General features: G+C 35.2%; 1 protein-coding gene and 1 long non-coding RNA gene across 6 annotated transcripts in view; one reads left to right on the top strand and one right to left on the bottom strand.

The window, feature by feature from the left end:
- Positions 1-15,872: 15,872 nt before the first annotated feature.
- LOC127852525 (uncharacterized) lies at positions 15,873-19,272 on the bottom strand. Its single transcript, XR_008036222.1, has 2 exons — positions 17,822-19,272; positions 15,873-17,400 (listed from the first exon to the last, which is right to left on the bottom strand). It is a non-coding gene; the product is annotated as an uncharacterized LOC127852525 (long non-coding RNA).
- Positions 19,273-19,362: 90 nt separating this feature from the next.
- The window catches only part of LOC127852330 (uncharacterized), a 63,044-nt gene continuing 62,157 nt past the window's right edge, over positions 19,363-20,249 (top strand). For all 5 annotated transcript variants that reach the window (XM_052386292.1, XM_052386287.1, XM_052386274.1 and 2 more), the window contains exon 1: positions 19,363-19,391. The gene's annotated coding sequence lies outside the window, so the exon portion shown is untranslated. The remainder of the gene's footprint in view (positions 19,392-20,249) is intronic.

Below are 20,249 nucleotides of genomic sequence, written 5' to 3'. Positions count from 1 at the left end.
AATTGAGACAAAACTCACCGACCAGAACGGAAAACTTATAAATATGCGTGGTGAAAATATTTTTATTAAATTTCATATAAAAGAAAAGTAAAAAAAAACTTTTTTTATATCATATATAAAATGAGTCGTTTCGTAAATGTATCAGTAAATATAAGCGAAGGTCAGAAAGAAAAAATCAAAAAAGCTATTCAATTAGGAGCTCCCGTGTCTATTCGCCTATCACACGAGGATTTATCTGGAGAACACATGCTAGCCCTCACTCAAGCACAGATTAACAAAATGACAAAAGCTTACCAAAGTGGTAAAGGAGTGACGATTAAAATGTCGAAAACACAAATAGAACACAACAAAACAGTTGAAGGGGGATTTATTGGAGCTATTTTACCGATGTTGGCTACCGCGGGTAAGTTTCTTATGTCAAGCGTTTTACCAGGACTTGCAACCGGTTTGCTAACCGGTGTAGGAGCCGCAGCCGGTAGTAAAGTTGTCGACAAAATTAGTGGATCGGGTGTTTTGTATTTAAAGAAAAACGGAAGCGGTTGTAAAGTAATACAAGCAGGTAAAGGATTGTATTTAGCTCCGTGGAAGAAAGGTAGTTCGTTAGGACAGGGGCTGTATCTTAAATCTGGAAAAGGAATGTACATGAGAGCAGGATCAGGATTGCTACTAGGACCGAATTCACCATTTAGCAGTATTCCAATACTAGGAATGCTTTTATAAAAAATATTTACATATATAAAAATGCAAAGATATATGCCACCAATTCACAAATTTATTCACAAGCATAAACGACCAACACCAGCGGCAGTTAAATGGCTGCCACACGAGAATCTTGCGCATCCTGCAGAACAACTGCATGGTAAATGGATTATTTCGATGCAGCAATCGCTCACTATTCAACCGAAAGAAGCACTTCCTATTAAATTAAAAATAGGTTTACGGCTAGTTCAAGGTGTTTGTTCGGTATCGCTCAAACAAAGTTTAAAGGAAAAGAAATGTAGTTTACTAGATGGAATTATTGCTGAATCTGTTGACGACATAATTGTTACAATTCAAAACAACTCAAAGGATGCAGTTAATATTGTTGAAGGTGAATCTTTATGCTTTGTTACACATCAGTTGCTTTAAAAAAAAATTTTTCAAATATAAAAATGGAGTACAAAGAGTCAAAATGTATTGCTAAATTATATCCATCTTTACCACCAGTTGCCGTTCCGTCGGCTCCTCCAGAACCGACTAGCGATGAAGGAACTGCTCAGTCATACAGGCTTCAAAAGATAAACGAAATTCAAAAAGAAATTGCCACAGAAAGAGACAAGCGTGCAAACTTGTCTAAAAAGTATCACAGAGGAGTGAGAGTTATAGCAGGAGTGGACAACGCTCTTGTTGTTTCTTCAATGGTGCTAGGTGCGGCGGGGATAGGAGTATTGAGCACAATCATTGCGGCACCAGTTGCAATAGCAATGGAGGGAGCTGCAATAGGTATAGGACTATTGTCTATCATTGGAGGTCAAACCAATAAAAAGCTATTAATGAAAGCTGAAAAACACGAAAAAATTAAAACACTTGCAGAAGCAAAATTGAACACAATAAGTGATCTTATATCAAAGGCATTGGCAGACGATCAAATTTCCGATAAAGAATACTCACAGATTCTAAGTGAACTAGACAAATTCAATCAGATGAAAGAAGAAATAAGATCTAAAATAAGAGTAGGTATAGACGAGGAAACAAAACAGTCCCTTATTGCGAAAGGACGTGAAGATGCAATTTTGTCGTTTCAAAACATGTTTAGTAAATCGAGAGAAAAACAGACGAACACCTCTCAATCAACGTAATTTTTAACGTATAAAATCACGTTAAAAATCACGTTAAAAATCACGTTAAAAATCACGTCTAAAATCACGTCAAAAAATCACGTCAAAAATTACGTCTCAAATCACGTCAAAAATTACGTCTCAAATCACGTCTAAAAACATTATTATTTCTATTTAAAAATGTCGTTTTTAAAGATAACAGATCCGGAAAAAAGGGACTCCATGGTGCATGAGTATCTTATGTTAAGAAATAAAATTCGTCAAGACTCTTTATCTGAAAAGCTAGGAGACATTGATCAACACATAGAACTAACAAAACTTTACAAACCTATCACCGATTCGCAAAGAAAGTTAAAAGAAGCAACGTCAAGTGCGATACAAGCACTGCCAGCAGCATTAGCAGCTACAACACCAAATGCCATTACTTTCCCTCAATACCCAAGCATACAAGCAGAAGAGGATAAAAGACCGAAAGAAACATTAATAGAACTAGGTTCAATAGCAACTGAATACTTGAGATCGATGGCAGGCAAACAATTAACCGATAAAACATTTGGACTGTATGATAAAGGTGGCGCTTTTTATATTGGAGATTCAGAGGTAAAACTATCTGGAGATGATATAATTGTTGGAGAAACAAAATATAATGGAACCCTAGGACTTTGGGAGCTAATAACATCGAAATATCCTGATTCCGATAAATATACTTCACAAGACATTGACTCCTACAAAACAATTTTACTAAACACCAATGCTATTGTGAATCCTGACACGGGAAAGGTTAAATCAAGTTCTGGAGAAAAGTACAGAAAAATTATTAAACCAATCTATGAAGCATATTTAAAACCTAAAAAGACACCCAAAATAATGAACTTATTCAAGAAAAAAGGAGAAGGAATAGCGTTAATGCCTTCTGATCCAAACAGACTCGTTGAAATGCTTACATTACGAGTTAATAGTTATAATGCAGGTAATACTGGAGTAAAAAATGAAATCATAGACATAGCAGATGAACTGGTGAGACAAGCGGTAATAGACAAAGAATATTATAAAAAATTAATGTTACGTATTTAAAAAATGATTGTTAAACGCAGGTATAAAAAAAAATACGTTATCGGCGGTTCTGGAATGTTTGATACCGTCTCAAATTTCTTTAAGCGAATGGTAGGATCAACGGCTGCGAAAACTGCTGCAAATGTCGCAAAAACGGTGGCATCAAAAGTGAGTAGCGCATCGAAAACAGAAATAGGTAAAACGGCTATCGAAGCCGGAAAGTCGGTTGTAAAAGAAGTTGGTTTAAAAGCTATTGATGTTGGAAAAGATGTAGCTATAGCCAAAGCTAAAGCTTTAATTGATGGATATAATGCGCCAAAAAATCACGAAGTAACGCAAGAATCGAGGGATGCGTTAGCGTCTCTCGTAAATATGGGTTCTATTAAAGAAACAAACATTAACAACTTGCTTGCGGGTTACGGCATCGGGGTGAAGAGAGGTACCGCAAGGGCAAACGCAATATCAATTCAAGATCTTGTAAAAAGGTTGAACACAGGATCCGGTCTTCGTCTGGCTTAAAAAAATTATTCTTTCTTATAAAAAGTAAGAATGTCGAGCGAAATATTAAATTTTACAGAAGCTATAACCGTTGATGAATCCATTGAAAAATATGAGTTTAAGGCGTATGAGTCTGTAAATGGTACGAATTTAAATTCACCGGGTACCATAAATATCGATATCGGGATGTATGATGTATTTGCTCATCCTGCGGAATCGTACCTACTCATTGAAGGTAAACTAACTAAAGCTAATGGGGATGCATACGCAGACGATGACGCAATAGCGTTAACAAACAATGGGCTTATGCATTTATTTTCCAATATTACGTATAAGCTATCCGATCAACAAATAGAATCGTTGAATCATCCTGGACAGGCTACGACCATGATTGGAATGCTAAAGTATCCGGATGGGTTTTCAAAAGCGCAAGGACTCAATCAGCTTTGGAGTAAAGATACGACGGCAACAGCTGCATTAGCAGATAACACAGGCTTTGCAATCAGGCAGGCATACCTTATTAAGAAGCCTGACCCCAAGGGAACATTCTCGTTCGTTGTTCCGCTGAAACACATTTTCGGCTTTTGTGATGACTATGACAAGATTGTGTATGGATTTAAACATACGCTCGCACTTGTTAGAAAAACTGACGACGATGCCATCTTTAGACGCAATGACGAAGATGCGGGTAAAGTAAGCATTGATAAATTGGCATGGTTTATGCCTATGATTTTACCTGCAGATAGTGAAAAATTTCAACTGTACAAATCAATTGAATCAAAGGTAACAGTACCCGTTCCTTTTAGGTCTAGACATTGCGAAAGTATTACAGTGCCACAGGGTTCTACATCATTCAACTGGAGACTAAGTGTAAGAACTCCAACCGAAAAACCGCGATACATTTTGGTTGGATTCCAAACTGGTCGCAAAAATAATCAAGAGGCAAATGCAGCGCTATTCGATCATTGCAATCTAAATAACATATATGTGACTGTTAACAATCAACGATACCCTGAGGCTGATTACAACTTATCTTTTCCAAACCATAAATTCTCACGAGCTTACTATGAAGCGGCTAGATTTAGCGAAAAGTTTTATGGAATGGATCCGCTGGTAACACAGAGTAACATTACACCGGCGGATTTCAAAGACCTGTTTCCTATTATGGTGTTTGATGTCAGCAAACAAAGTGAGCGGTTAAAATATGCATCGGTAGAAATGCAAATCCAGGCAACATTCCACCAGAATGTGCAAGCGGGAACAGAAGCGTACGCAGTTGTTATTTCCGACCAAATGATAAAATTTACCTCTGACGGATCTAAAATGTATATAGTGATGAAATAATAAAACAATAAATTAGCTTAAGTTTTTTTTTTTATATATAAAAAAAATGAAGTACACAAAGAAAGTATTAATTAAAATGCTAGAAAGTATTAACGTTCCTGCTACAACTAATCAAAGTATAATGGAGTTAATGTTGATTGCAAAGGAAAACGGACTAGATTGGAAACGAGAAGATGTTGTTATACCAGAACCTAATGAAAAAAAACCGCGGGGCAGACCTATACAGTTTTCGCCTAAAGTAATTGTTAAGTTAACGAATGTTGAAACTGGAGAGGAAACAACCTATAACTCAAAATACCAAGCAATAAAAGCGCTTGGTTGTAATATAAAAAAGAGAAACAACGGACAAGTGGTAAATGGAATGAGGTATGAGGTCATGTTTTTATAAGCAAAACACATGCTTATAAAAAAATTGAAATGATCTATATATTTTTTTTATATATATAAAATGAATAACAAAACTGTAAAAGAGTTGAAGAAAGCCGCAAAAGATCAGGGTCTGGGCGGATATGCGAAGCTCACAAAAGCTGAGTTGATAGCGAGGCTGAGCGGACACAACGATGAGGATTCGGGTGATGATGTATGGGAAAATGCAAGGGAGGATGCATGGGATAATGATGTATGGGAAAATGCGAGGGAGGATACAAGGGCTGAACCAGCTAAAAAACCTACTATGATAAATAGGTTATTTAATTGGGCTGTTAAACCTGTAAAGACTGCTGTAAAAAATAGCTATGATTGGGCTGTTAAACCTGTAAAGACAGCTGCAAAAAATAGCTATGATTGGATTATTACACATACACCAGAGCCTTTAAGAAAAGCAATAAGCGAAAAGGCTAATGCGTTTAAAGCAGAAGTCGAATCTATTTATAATAATTACTATAAGAAGCAGCAAAGAAGTGAAAGTGCCATTAAAATTAGTGAAAGTGCCATAGTAATTAAAGAAAGTAAAACTGCACTTAAACGTTTTGCAAGGCAATATGTTATTGATGGGGTTGAAAAAACTGATGCTCCAACATTTTTAGATATTGTTAAACCCGAAGTTGTAAAGTTTATGAGCAAACATCGTCAAATAAAAATGAATCTAGTGCTAGTGTGTGAGATGGAGCGGCATTCTATGGAACATGAAACTGGTGTAATCGAAAAAATACCCTTTGTTTCAAGAACTGAAATAGTATTGGAGGGAACTGATGTTGCTGAATTATTTACCCAAATGGTAGATAGAATTTTGGAATCGTTTGCAAATTTTCAAATGAAGGGAAGCAATTGGAGGCTAAAGTCCGTCATTAGACTGGAAATTAACACCGGTACGTATAAGCCGTTAAAAGGTAAATCATACATTCCATTGCCGAAAGAGTTGGCTGCTAAAAAGGCAATTATTAACATAAAGAATGAAGATGACGAATGTTTCAAGTGGTGCGTCACGAGAGCATTAAATCCTATTGTAAAACATTCCGAAAGAATAACCGAAGAATTAAAGAAACACGCAAAGTCGTTAAATTGGGATGGTATTAAATTTCCTGTTGCAGTGGATGAAAATGTAATAAGTAAATTTGAAAGAAACAACAACTTGAACATCAATATATTCGGTTATGATTCTAAAAAAATGAATATTTTCCCACTAATAATAAGTAAAAACAAAAGTGAAAAGGCTATTGATTTATTGCTGATTTCAAATGGAAAAACAAAACATTATTGCTTAATTAAAAATTTTAACAAATTAGCTTCAGGGCGAACTGAAACCAGTCACAATAAAATGAATTATTGTAAAAGGTGCTTAACAGGTTATCGAACAGTTGAGGGTCTTCAAAAACACAATGAATATTGTTCATTACACGGCGCACAAAAAATAGTGATGCCGGCAGAGGGAGCCAAAGAGTATTTCAAGCATTACTGTAGATCAATGAGGGTTCCGTTTGTAATATATGCAGACTTCGAATCGTTTATCGAGCCTATTAGTTCTTGTAATCCGAATCCTGCGACGTCGTTTACACACAAGTTCCAAAAGCATACGCCTAGCGCGTTTTGCTATCACGTGGTATGCTCTGATGGTTCATTGTATAGTCGAGAGCCAGTTGTGTATTCAGCTAAGAATCAAACAGATGATGTCGCGCAATTATTTGTTAACTCGGTTGAACAAACCACTAAGGATATTTACAACAAATTTAAATTTTCCGCGGAAAAAATATTCACAAAAGATGATCAAGTTAAATACGATGCTGCAACCACATGTTGTATATGCGAAGGTGACAAAGGCAAGTTTAGGTTAGAAAACAACACTGATAGCTATACAAAGGTTCGCAATCATTGTCACTTGACTGGAAAGTTTAGAGGAGCGGCACATTCAAAGTGTAATTTAGGGTATAAAATCCCTAAATTTTTTCCAGTATTACTACACAATCTTTCTGGATATGACTGTCATCTATTTATTAAAAAGTTAAGTATTGGAGGAAAAATTAGCTGCATTCCAAATAACGAGGAAAAGTATATTTCGTTCAGTAAAAAGGTTGTTTTTGACACGTATACAAACAAAAAAGGACGGAAAAAGCCTATTCATCGTGATATTAGGTTTATCGATACCTATAGGTTTATGCGATCGAGTTTGGATGATTTATCAGGAAATCTTACCGATGATCAGTTTCATGAATTGGCTAAGGTCTATAGCGGTAATGAGTTTACACTCTTGAAACAAAAGGGCATCTTTCCATATGATTATGTGAGCTCTGTTGAAAAACTCGCAGAAACGTCATTGCCCCCAAAGGAAGCATTCTACTCAAAGCTCTCGGGTGAGGCTATTAGTAATGATGATTATGAATTTGTAAACAAAGTATGGAAGGCTTTTGGCTGTAAATCAATAAGAGACTACCTTGAACTCTACATAAAGAGTGATGTCTTGCTGCTAGCCGACGTTTTCGAAAACTTCAGAGATGCTAGCAATAAATACTATAAACTAGATCCGGCATGGTATTATACAGCGCCAGGACTATCTATGGATGCGTGTCTTAAGTTGACAAAGGTAAAACTTGAGCTTATAAACGATTATGACGTGTTGCTAATGTTAAAGCAAGGTATTCGAGGTGGGGTTAGTACAATTTCAACGCGTCTTGGTATTGGAAACAATAAGTATATGGGCAATGATTATGATGAAAGCAAAGACTCATCGTTTATCATTTATCTGGATGCTAACAATCTCTACGGGTGCGCGATGAGTAAGCCACTTCCAACCGGGGGGTTTAAGTGGATGAATGAAAATGAGCTTAACGATTGGAAAAACATTTCATGCACAGAAGGACAGGGGTGTATTTTAGAAGTTGACCTGGAATATCCTGATGAATTACATAATCTTCATAATGACTATCCATTAGCCCCTGAAAACATTATACCTAAGGGATCAAAAGTTAAAAAGCTTATTCCAAACTTGAACAACAAAACCAAGTATGTAGTACATTATGAAAACTTGCAGCAGTATGAAAAGCTAGGGCTCAGAGTTACCAAAATTCACAAAGGAATTAGGTTTAATGAAAGCCCATGGTTAAAAACATATATCGACTTGAACACTAAATTGCGAACAGCTGCAGCTAACAACTTTGAAAAAGACTTCTTCAAGTTGATGAACAACAGTGTGTTTGGAAAAACAATGGAGAACATCGAAAATCGTGTTGATATCCGATTGGTTAATAATAATACTCAGGCGGAAAAGCTCGTTGCAATGGTTAATTTTGACCGCATGACTATATTTGATGAAAATTTAATAGCAGTACATATGAGAAAAACCAAGTTATGTTATAACAAACCCATTTATCTCGGAATGTCTATTCTAGACTTGAGCAAGACAATCATGTATGAGTTTCACTATAATTACATCAAGGCTAAATATGGGCAAATGGCCAAGCTATTGTTTACCGACACAGACAGTCTTGTCTACGAAATTAAAACTAAAGATTTTTATGCAGACATTTCAAACGATGTTGAAAGACTGTTTGATACAAGCGATTATCCAAAAGATCACCCCTCAGGAATTAAAACGGGTGTGAACAAAAAGGTTATCGGAATGTTTAAAGATGAGGCAGCTGGAAAACAAATAGAGGAATTTGTTGGACTCCGAGCTAAACTGTATTCTTGTAAAATGTATGAAGGAAAGGAAAACAAAAAGTGTAAGGGGGTAAAAAAGAGCGTTATCGAAAACACCATTACGCACAACGATTATAAAAACACGCTGTTTTCTCGTCAAGAAGTGCTAAGACCAATGAACGTTTTCAGATCATACGCGCATGAAATATATACTGAAACGGTCAATAAGGTAGCTCTTAGCGCAAATGATGATAAGCGTGTTATACTAAAAGACGGTATTCATACAATGGCTTATGGACATAACCTCCTAAGAAAAAAACAAAATGAGCAATAATCTCACAGACAATCAAAAAATAATAATAAAAAAGTTTAAGAGCGTGGGTGGGCGTGTTGTCCCCAACATCCCCATATACAGCACGTTCTCAAGCACATCACAACTTATTGATGTCGCAAAGCAACTAAAAAGCTTAAACGTTAGAGTAAGGTATGTGCGCGACAATTATCCCAATATGCCGGGAACACACTGGACGGCATGAATCAAAAACAAAACATTAATAGCACTTTATAAAAATGAGTTTTAATACTGAAAAGTATATTAATGTTGAAGGAGTTGTCTTACCAAACGAACCTCTTTCCAATTTCCAGTTAATAGATGCCGCTAAAAAGTTAAAAATTAAACACTTTAGGGGTGTCTATGTTCGCGATGAACTTCCGAAAAGCCCTAAAAAGGAAGAGTGTGGAATTCTAAATCTATGCGACTCGCGAGGAAATGGTACACACTGGACTGCATGGATCAAAAAAGGTCATGAAAAACTGTACTTTGACAGTTATGGGTTAGCACCGCCTGTTGAACTCGTCAGCTATATAAGGAATCCTGTGTATTATAATAGCGAAAGAGTACAAACGGATGGTGAGGTATTTTGTGGTCACCTATGTCTTTACATTCTTAAACAATGTGAGAGCGTAAGCTTACAACATGTGATAAACTCATTGTATTAAAAAAAAATGTGTATATAAAAATGTCTGTAAACATATTTGGTAAAACAAACGTCGGATCGTCGCAAAGAGTGATTTCAGGAGGGGTTACATTATCACAGGCCATTAATACGTTCTTAAGGCGAGATGGTAAAAATGCCGCTGACGCAAATATTAATATGGATTCTCACAATATAATCAATGTATTGGATCCTGCTAATGCTCAGGATGCTGCAACAAAAAATTATGTTGATACTCGCGCTGTTTCAAAGACTGGAGATACTATGACTGGTACTTTAGACATGAATGGTCGCGCTATAACTAATTTATTGGATCCTTCTGCAGCTCAAGGCGCTGCAACTAAAAGTTATGTTGATAAGCAAGATAGTGCTCAAATCATAACTTTAAATTCTTATGTTGATACTCATGCTGTTTCAAAGTCTGGGGATACTATGACTGGTGATTTAAACATGGGTGGTAGGATGGTCAAAGGATTACCTGTTCATTATCCTCCAACTACGTACTTAGGATCTGAAGCATCTAGTTGGTCTCAAGTTACTCAGTTAGTAAATGCTGAAGTTCAAAATGCGATTAAAATAACAAAGGAACTCATTACAAAGGAACTCATTACAAATACACCTAAAAAAAGTTATTCGGGTTATGTTCCAATTTTGGAGGAGAATATTAGTAGAACTGGATTTGTGGCCACTGCAAGTGCAGTGACTACTGATAAATTTCAAGCATACGGCGCATTTAATAGTCTTAATGCCGATGGATCTAATGGAAGCTGGGCCACACCTGCAAAAAAGGGATGGCTGCAAATTAAATGTCCTGAACCCGTGACAATTTGGAAAGTGGCGTTAAAAGCTAAAGCTATAGATGGTAAAAATATAACTGAATGGAATTTTTCTGGAAGCCATGATGGAAAAACATTTGAACCACTGTTGACATCTACGACTAAGTTGTTTGACTCTGCTAATGCTCCTTTGTTTTTCGATATTTCAACTACTACAGCATACCAGTATTATAGACTCGCTATACAAGCAAGTACTGGAGCCGGAGATCTTGGAGTTCAAGTTATGCAGTTGTATGTTTTATCAACGTGATTTATAAGTATCAAACTCTAATATAAAACATGAGATTTTATCCGTTTTTTCTAGAATGTAGTAAGCGTGAAACTGATAAGGAAAATAAGAGGTATTTGGAGCTTCTAGGGTTCGGAAAATGTGGTATGATTATTGACAAAGAAAATGGAACGTCTACCTTATTAAAATTCAATAAAACGTTTAAAATACCAAAAACATACAGCGTCCAACTGCATGATGAACTTAATCAAATGCTCTGGACTAAAAACGATGAGTTTGAAAAGATGGAAGCAACCATTAAAGAGTCAATGAAACAGTGGGTGAACGTTAAAAAACGGAATCAACTTAGGTTGATTGACAAATACGTGTTAAACTTAGAGTGTGATATAAAGGAGAAAAAATATCGCAAAGGTGCTATTACCACGGCATTCTTACTCGGAATGATCAAACCAAACGACATTGTTTACCAAGACTTTGAAATTAAACATATAAACGAAATATTTTTCAAAGGCCTTCACGAATAATGGTAGTGGTCGAAAGCCCTCCAGCCGCCGCGTTTGCGAATGGGATGCCGCCCTGAAATATGAAAAAGATATTATACATTTATATATATATAGAATTTCCTGAGGGATATATAATATCTTGAAAAAGATATTATACATTTATATATAGAATTGCCTGGGACACGGATGGGAAACGGATGGGAAACGGATGGGAAACGGATGGAAAACGGTTGGGAAACGGTTCTGTCCCAGAAGCCTAATTTTCCCTCTACTATTAATAACTTACCAAGGTCCTAAACTCTTCATCGTTCAGCTCTAAGTCTCTAATAAGATGGTAGTATGTACCGTAATTTTGACGGTTTCTTATGATGGCACGTGACAAGTACCTATGTCTGCGTTTCCGTCTACTAACTTGCAGTGCTGCCGCAGCATAAAAAATGTGTGCTCTTCTAATAACGACATCCTAATCCAAGTACCACCACGTTTGGAATGAGCTTTTTACACGGAAAGGCTTAAATAATAAGCGGATGCATGGAAACGATACTCCGTGTCCGTATACGGAACGCGGACACGGAACGCGGACCCGGAGCGCGGACACGGATGCATGGAAACCCGGCCTAATCCGTCCGTCTGTTCATTCGTCAATTCGCTAATCCGTCCGTTCGTTCGTTCCTTCGTACGTCCGTCCCTTCGTTCATTCGTCCGTCGGTCCGTACGTTCGTGCGGCCTTTCGTTCGTACATAACATAACATGAACTTTGTTCAGTCTGTGCGTCAATGTCACCTATCAGCCTTATCGTTACTGTCTCTCATAACGCCCCACTGTGGTGTGGTCTTATGTCAAATATATCTATCTTGGTCTGATGTGCGGATGTAGTATCTTTAAATGCGGCACATGTAATACAATAATTAATTCAAGCACTTACACTTAACAAAAAACACGATATTTCTTTATTTCCGTTATCAGTTTAAAAATGATGGTATTACTAAACAGTAAAACAGATTAATGCACTTGGCCGCTAGATGAATAATGTTATACAATTATTCTGGGCAAATTTATTATTTCAAAACATTTTTAGTTGGCAATGTTATTCACGTCCAATAAATTCATCAGTTCTTCTTATCAACCAGATGCCTGTTGTCTGCTACTGTTTCTTATCATAATTGTATATATTACAATACACCATCAGCGGCCGAGCGCAGAATACTGCGCTTGGCCGCTAATTTTTGTTGTGTGGATTGCATCAAATTAAAGGTCAAATTCCGATTAAGTGCGCGTGCCATTGAACGTTAAGTTAAGCGAGAGATGGGAATTAAATTACCGTACACATAATTAAGAACTGAAACTATTCTGTCAGCTTGATTTATAAATCATGTTTCATCGCGCCAATATATTCATTATTTCAAAAATTGTGTATAAAAGCAAAACGATTGAAATTATGTCCGAAACCCAGCTTTTCACATAAAATGACCTTGAACATAACGCCAGCAGACCCGATTGAATACACCTCATTTATTCCAATCAGGTAAATAACAAATACAATAATAAAACAGGGGAAGTCTACACTGTGTATTAGCAACCTGCTGTGATGATCCCTATCTTGTCAGCTCAATACACAGGCACCTGGCTACCGTACTGGAAAAAAAGGATGAACTGCCAAAATAACTGATTTCGTTTATTGCTAAACTGTTGTGTACATTTTAAATTAACAACGAGAATGGATCAATATCACCGTTGCACATTTTAATTAATTTCACAGTAATCTGTTCTTTAAATAGTGATAGCCTAATGAAAGACGGCGCTAATAAAGAATAAAGTGTGAAGGTGGATATTAAGAAATAAGATCCATTTTCGCATGACACTGGCAGTATAGAATGTAGTCTTATATAAATAAAACACATTTAAGACATGGATGAAAGATAAATAAGACACATTTGAATCTCTCATTTCTTAAAAAAAATAAGCACGTAGTCCAAAATAAATAAGATACGTTTAAGAAACAGAAAAAAATAATAAAACATACATTTGCATATTTCATTTCTTAAAAAAAAGCTCGTGAATCTGAAGCAATACATTTATTTCTTACACATTATTCTAAAAGTCGACAGACAACATAAGTTCAATGAGGGAACCACAATTAAATAAGATCCATTTTCGCATGATACTGGTCTAACGAATTTTTCAAACATTCAATTAATAGAGAGCAATATCTGGCTGTCATCATCGAACCTAAATTTGGTTGCAATGGAAGTCAAAATTGATGTGTAATGTTTTGTTTTTCAACTTCTTGCTCCAGAAAATGTTTTTTATTTACTTTCTCCATGTACATTAGTTAGTCCGTTTTAGCGTTATGATTAACTCAACAATAATGGTGAATTGAGTGTTTTTATCAAAGTTGTAACATTATGCAGTTCATAAGGAAGACGTTATACGAAATCTAGCAAAATAACGGCGCACAGACATTTCACTTAACAAACGTAGTAGGTGTACGTTTCGGCGGCTACTGCGTCTGACTGCACTAAAATAATTACGCTTTAATATCAAATGATCAATTATATTCAAGTCACATAGAAGCCGCTCATATCTTATTGAGACGCAAGGTAAAGGGTGTTATAAATGGGCTTCAGTTATCTGAATCCGTACCTATGTTGTCCGAAGATAAGAGTCACTGGAATGTGGAAAAATTAATGGAACCAGTAACACAGCCTGCTTGCCAAATTCACTACACCCATAATTACCATTGGGTCGTGTCGATTTTGCATGATAATCAAATATTTCTATTGGACAGCTTAGGTAACGATCGTTCTAGAGACAGATTAATACCACATGGCCTTCAAATACAACTTTCAGTATTATATGGTAAAGACAAAGAATACATAGATATCACAATTCCGACCGTGATGAAACAAAACAATAATGTTGATTGTGGAGTTAATGCCATTGCCTTTGCTACCCAGTATTGCCTCAATAAGCAATTGGAATTCGAAATAATTTTTGATTCTTCTAAAATGAGATCGCACTAGATGCACTGCTTCGAGCAAGAAGAGATATCTCTTTTTCCGGTCACCCAAAAAACGTTAAGTAAACGTAGTATGCTTCACGTGAAACGCGAACGGATAAATAACTACTGTTTGTGTAATCTTCCCGAATGCGTTGACAATATGATTCAATGCGACCGATGTCCTTCTTGGTATCATAGATCGTGTATAAAAATACCATTGGATGTGTCAATGAATGATAAAGTTTTTGTTTGCATTAAGTGCAATGTAACTGACTGCTCAACTGACATACCGACCGCCTCCAATTAATCTAATACCGACTAAATAATTGTCACCGTAAACATAAAAACATCATTTTAAAACGACCACATCAGTCTAGCGCCAGCAAATAAAAATACCAAAAAATCGCGCGATCTATATACTTATACAAAATATAAGTACAATCCTATCACATAGCAGGATTTTGGTGACCGGTTGCCTTCGGTATTATGCCGTACGCCGACTCGCCAACGTCCTGCACTATCTCTACAGGCTAGTGTACATAACATGTGACTTATAATTTAAAAGTTGTGCAAAATAACTGTTAATGCATTTCCTTACTAACCTCTGTGTATCTATATCTATCCAGTAGTCGAATTCAAAATATCTAGAGTAGGGCGTACCAGTAGGCATTTGTACATAATAAGGATGTTTCAAGTTATGTCAATATTGTTTCAGTATATTTTTATACTTAATTGTTTCATGACATCAAGTTATACTGAAGTCGTAATTCTGCGTAAATTTCTTGTTATGTACAGTTTTTGAAAATTGTTTTTTTTCCATAGTAACGAAGTAATGGTTAGGAGAAATACAAACTTGTTAAAACACTGTCATTTGTTAGACTTGTACTCGCGCGTTTCTGTTATGTTTTGCAGTCAAACCCATGTGTTACTGTCGTGCCATTCCAGTGGTGTCACGAGATTTCGTCAAACTACAAGAATGCTACAGCACGAAGAAAATACCAGAACATTGTGCTCATAATTTTCATAAGACAATTAAATGATTTTCACTTTTTCCATTCACCTATATTTATACTCGAACTGTTATTGTTATAGTTGATGTTTGCTTACAGTTTATACTTAACGATTGTTAGTAGCATATATTACAATATATGTTTGTACTGACCGTATATTTTAATAAGACTAATACTTAAATCCCATAAACTGTTGCTTGTTGTTTTTACAGCTTATTATTAAGTTATCTTTATTGTCGATAATGAGCCTTTGCACACACTTTTTCGAGCCAATGTTTGAAACTTAAACGGAAAAAAAACGATCGCTTACATCTAATTTTACTTTGATTGTTCGTGTGTTCATACTGTTAAATGACAAATGGTCGATAAAGTGAAGTAAGATCAACAAATAATACCCACTGTAAGAACGTGACCGTCGCGTTTAAACGTGAACTCAACGAACGTTTTTATTGTGGTTCGCGAACGTTATCTACATCGTATGCGTTAAAACAATTTCTATCAATAACTGCATTAACCAAAATTAAAGTAATATTTTCATAAAATTATAATAGTTGATGACTTATTATGCATTTTTCAAAGAACAGAATTAAAAACAAAGTACATGCATTTTTCAAAGAACAGAATTTAAAACAAAGTACATTTAAAAAATCTTCGTTTATATGTTGCTTTGAACCAAAACAAGAATCATTTGTGGCTCGGCACGAGATAAGGACACCACCATCTTGTCAAGAGATGACTTCTTCATTATAAAAGTGCAAAATCTGACAAATTAAAATCAGAAATTTTAGCTCTGACTTCTCAATAGGGACGAATTTGTGACACTTTTTATGTTTACTATTTAACACCGATTTTGATTAAAAGCAAAACAAGTATCATGTGTGGCTTGGAACGAGATCAGGACATCACCATCTTGTCAAGAGATGACTTCTTCATTATACAAGTGTAAAATCTGACACATTATAATCTGAAATTTGCGCTCTGAATTCCCAGGTGGGGACGAAGTTGCGACACTTGTGATGTTTAGTCTTTAACACCGTTTTCGCAAATTTTGTCAATAAAAGCCAAACGATTTTATGATATGCAGTGCATGTAATGACCAACCTTATGACTGTTAGCCTCGCCACAAATGCCGTTGTAAATGGTTAAACTGCTTAACACGTACATTGGGCCGCAAAATGTAACAGGCAAAAAAAACATAATGATATCATGGATGAAATGAAAAGACAAATCCAGCGTATTTCATAAAAAAATAAGATGATTGAAAGGCCATTACATAACATAACAAGGTATGTGTTTGTAAAACACAATACACAATGTCCCTTTTTGAGCGATTTCGACCCATATATTTGACCTTTGACCTTGAAGGATGACCTTGACCTTTCACCACTCAAAATGTGCAGCTCCATGAGGTACACATGCATGCCAAATATCAAGTTGCTATCTTCAATATTGCAAAAGTTATGATTTTGACCCATATATTTTACCTTTGACCTTGATGTTTTTGTAAAAAAAGTGTGACATGTGCATAATACACCCCATTTAAAATCAATGGATGCAATGTAAAAAAGTACATTAGTCACAGGGAGCTAGAGACAGACAGATTTGGAAACTAAAACAAGCAAATTCATTGATAATGTGTAAACAGTGCTGAGTGAACATAGAATTTCTTGTATTCAAAAGCTTGTGCAGAAACAACATAACATTTCTACATTATATTCCCTTAAAATACTTTATCATGCTTAATATTCATAATTATGGATGAAAGGCTGATTAAAAAACAGACACAAGATATACATCAATGCCATTATAACCACATATTCACCCTTACAAAAAAACTGTATTTTTAAATTCTTTGATGAAAACTGACCTCTTAAGTCTTCAATTAAATACTTGATATGTTAAAAAGGTCCATCACAAGACAATTACTGGGCAATACATGTATATAGTCCGTGTTACCACCCACACACAGCTCAAACTGACGGTTAGATGTAAACATGGTAAGGTAAGGTTGCACCAGGATCTGCCAGGTTCATTTGTGAAGATCTGCAATGAAAATATATAACAATGACTGATAATTTATGACTGCAACGTTCCACAAACACATCAATAATACATCAATACAGTGGTAACCACATGTTATTTTTCCCTTCATTGTTGTTTTTCTTATTGAACTTAATATTTGTAAAAATAACACAACACATTATTAATCAAATGATACACTGTTATCAACATGAAAATAAGATTTTTGTTTTGTACATAATTTTATTTCTGTTCCCTCCAGATATGCATAGTGAAAAGAGCTAAGGCATTTTTGTTTAATAAATTCTGTTAGTTTTTATCTAAACATCCGCATACCATGGATAAGATAATCAATAAATCATATGTTGTTTTTCCTAATGGAAAAAATAGAATAAATAGTAAACACAAATGAGGTAAACAATACATGGTGTGAGTCATACCATACCTGCTTATTACAGTGTAAGCACATCTTTTGGTACTATGTCATTATTCCCAATCAGTATGTTATGATGTGGATCAGCTTTGGAAACATGCCCCTACATGTATATCATTGGAGTTCTTCACTGAAACAACAAGATACAGGCCTTAATAAAATTATTGCAAAATATATATGTGTGGTTTTAATTATATTTAAACATAATATATTACAAATAAAAAAAAATGCCCGCACAAGTATTGAATCTGGTAACAATCTTACCAATATTCCAAAACATATGAGCAGACAACCTTTAAATTGTCTAAAACTGGAAACTATAGTCTCTAAAGTGACTTCCAAATTTGTGTTGTTCTACATTTTTTATTTCTTTTTTGTTTTAACGAATCAATATCTTTGCGCATCACTGCTTTAATTTCAACTTGATCATGAACACTTAATTGACATTGATAACGCATTCATTAATCCTTTCAGTGCGGGAACCAAATTTTGAAGGCCTTTGCAAACAGTTTGGATCGAGATGAGACGCCACAGAACGTGGCGTCTCATCTGGATCCAAACTGTTTGCTATTCTGATAGTATTTTTTGAAAAAAAAATCAAAGAAATGCTAATTGTAGAAATTCAGCAGACGACATTTTAGCAGACGACAAATTTCCCAGCATGTAAAGGGTTAATTCTGGTGTTACAAATAGAATTGCGATTGCTTACAGTCCATTACAGGATTGCACACAGATTTTTAACACAAATTTTATAATACATGTACAGTCAAGTTACCATTACCGGATCAGTAGCGTAATAAAGTTGTTCTGGTGAAAAGCAATAAATGTTTTGAGACTTCTTTTACATCAGTTTGATTAAATATTACCTTTGCTCGCTGATTCAGCATATAGTCTTATTTTTAAACGCAGGCAAAATGTATTTGTGATACCTTTTTTTCGCAGCAGAATTCATGCATTAACAGATCAGTTGTAGCCATAACGGATCACGTGATCGAAACCACTCAGGGGGCTTCTACCACGCTATTTGAACTGTCGAAACATGAACTGTGTTGTTTACAATGCCCAAATTACATTGCCAGTTGTAAATTATATTCATTTGTTTTTGTTATAATTGTTTTCTATATGTGATTGAAAATGCTGTGTTCAAAATATCATCCAAAACTGACAAATATTTATCGGGAAGCGCATTCTTGAACATGAAAGTGATCCTCTATGGGTAATAATCCGGTAATGGTAACTTGACTGTATCTACTACAACCTAATTCCATATTCATTTGACAGTCTTTCAGCTATCAATTGATCAACAGTTATACAATCATCTTAAAAATAAATCAAGTGAAAGTAGAAAACTTTGAGAAGCATATAAGCACTAAAATGTATCAAAGATGTGTTACTACAGTTGATGTCATTATAAAATCGTATAATAAGAAATGATTTGACAGATAAATTGTGAAGCGTTTTAGATTTTGACAACTGTGTAACAGACAGAAATATGCAAATTCCGTAAGCGTTTTAGTGAGACCCGATTTTTTGCTAATTTTACAACACATTTCTTTTTGTTAAAAGTAGACCAACTTAGTTGGTAAGAATATTTGTAAAATATCTGTTTTAATATGAATTTATGTTTTATATAATATAAAGTTATAGCATGTTTGCAGTTACCTTTTTTACTAGTGAAACATGTTTGTCGTTTGATACATGCATGTAAATGGGTATGACTAGATACCGAAAACAGTACTGTTTTCGCGAAAACAGTAATTTTACCGAAAACATTTAGATTTCCCACCTTTACATCGTGTATTCGTGATAGTGGCGTTAAATTACGATTTCATTAATGTTAACTCCAGTACGCATTTAAATGAAACTATATATATTAACTATTTGTTTTTGAAAAAAAAGCATTTTATTTCTGTTTAAAAACGGAAGCATTATATATTACGAGGACATGATACCGAAAACAGTGAATTAACCGAAAACAGGAAGATTTCTAACCTTAACATCGTGATAATGGCGTTAAACTATGATTTTAATTAATGATTACACCAGTACGCATTTAAAAGATGCTATATATTTATTATTTCTTAAAAAACAAACATTTTATTCCTGTTTAAAAACGGAAGCATTATATGGTCCTCTGATGTTTCGCCCCCAAGACATTTCCGCCCTGGTCAATTCGCATCTGGTCGTTTCGCCCCCATATTAGCGGAACACTAGGTGTTGAGTAGTTTAATTGGTGACCATTATATAATCATCAAAGAAAGTACCCTGAAGCATGAGTCTTAAATTAACAATGCATTTCATTCCCTCATTATGTAATTGTGATAAAACAGGTGTTAGTTATGGTAGGTATAGCGCTTACCATTTGTAGAAAACGAAATGTGAAAACATTTGGAGATCCGTATTAAAAAAAATAACAGTGCTGCTATATATTGTAATGTAA

This window comes from Dreissena polymorpha, chromosome 1 (genome assembly GCF_020536995.1).
Source record: "Dreissena polymorpha isolate Duluth1 chromosome 1, UMN_Dpol_1.0, whole genome shotgun sequence".
Classification (NCBI taxonomy): domain Eukaryota; kingdom Metazoa; phylum Mollusca; class Bivalvia; order Myida; family Dreissenidae; genus Dreissena; species Dreissena polymorpha.
Note: the sequence above shows the minus strand (reverse complement) of the source record. Positions and strands in the feature narration are given on the sequence as shown.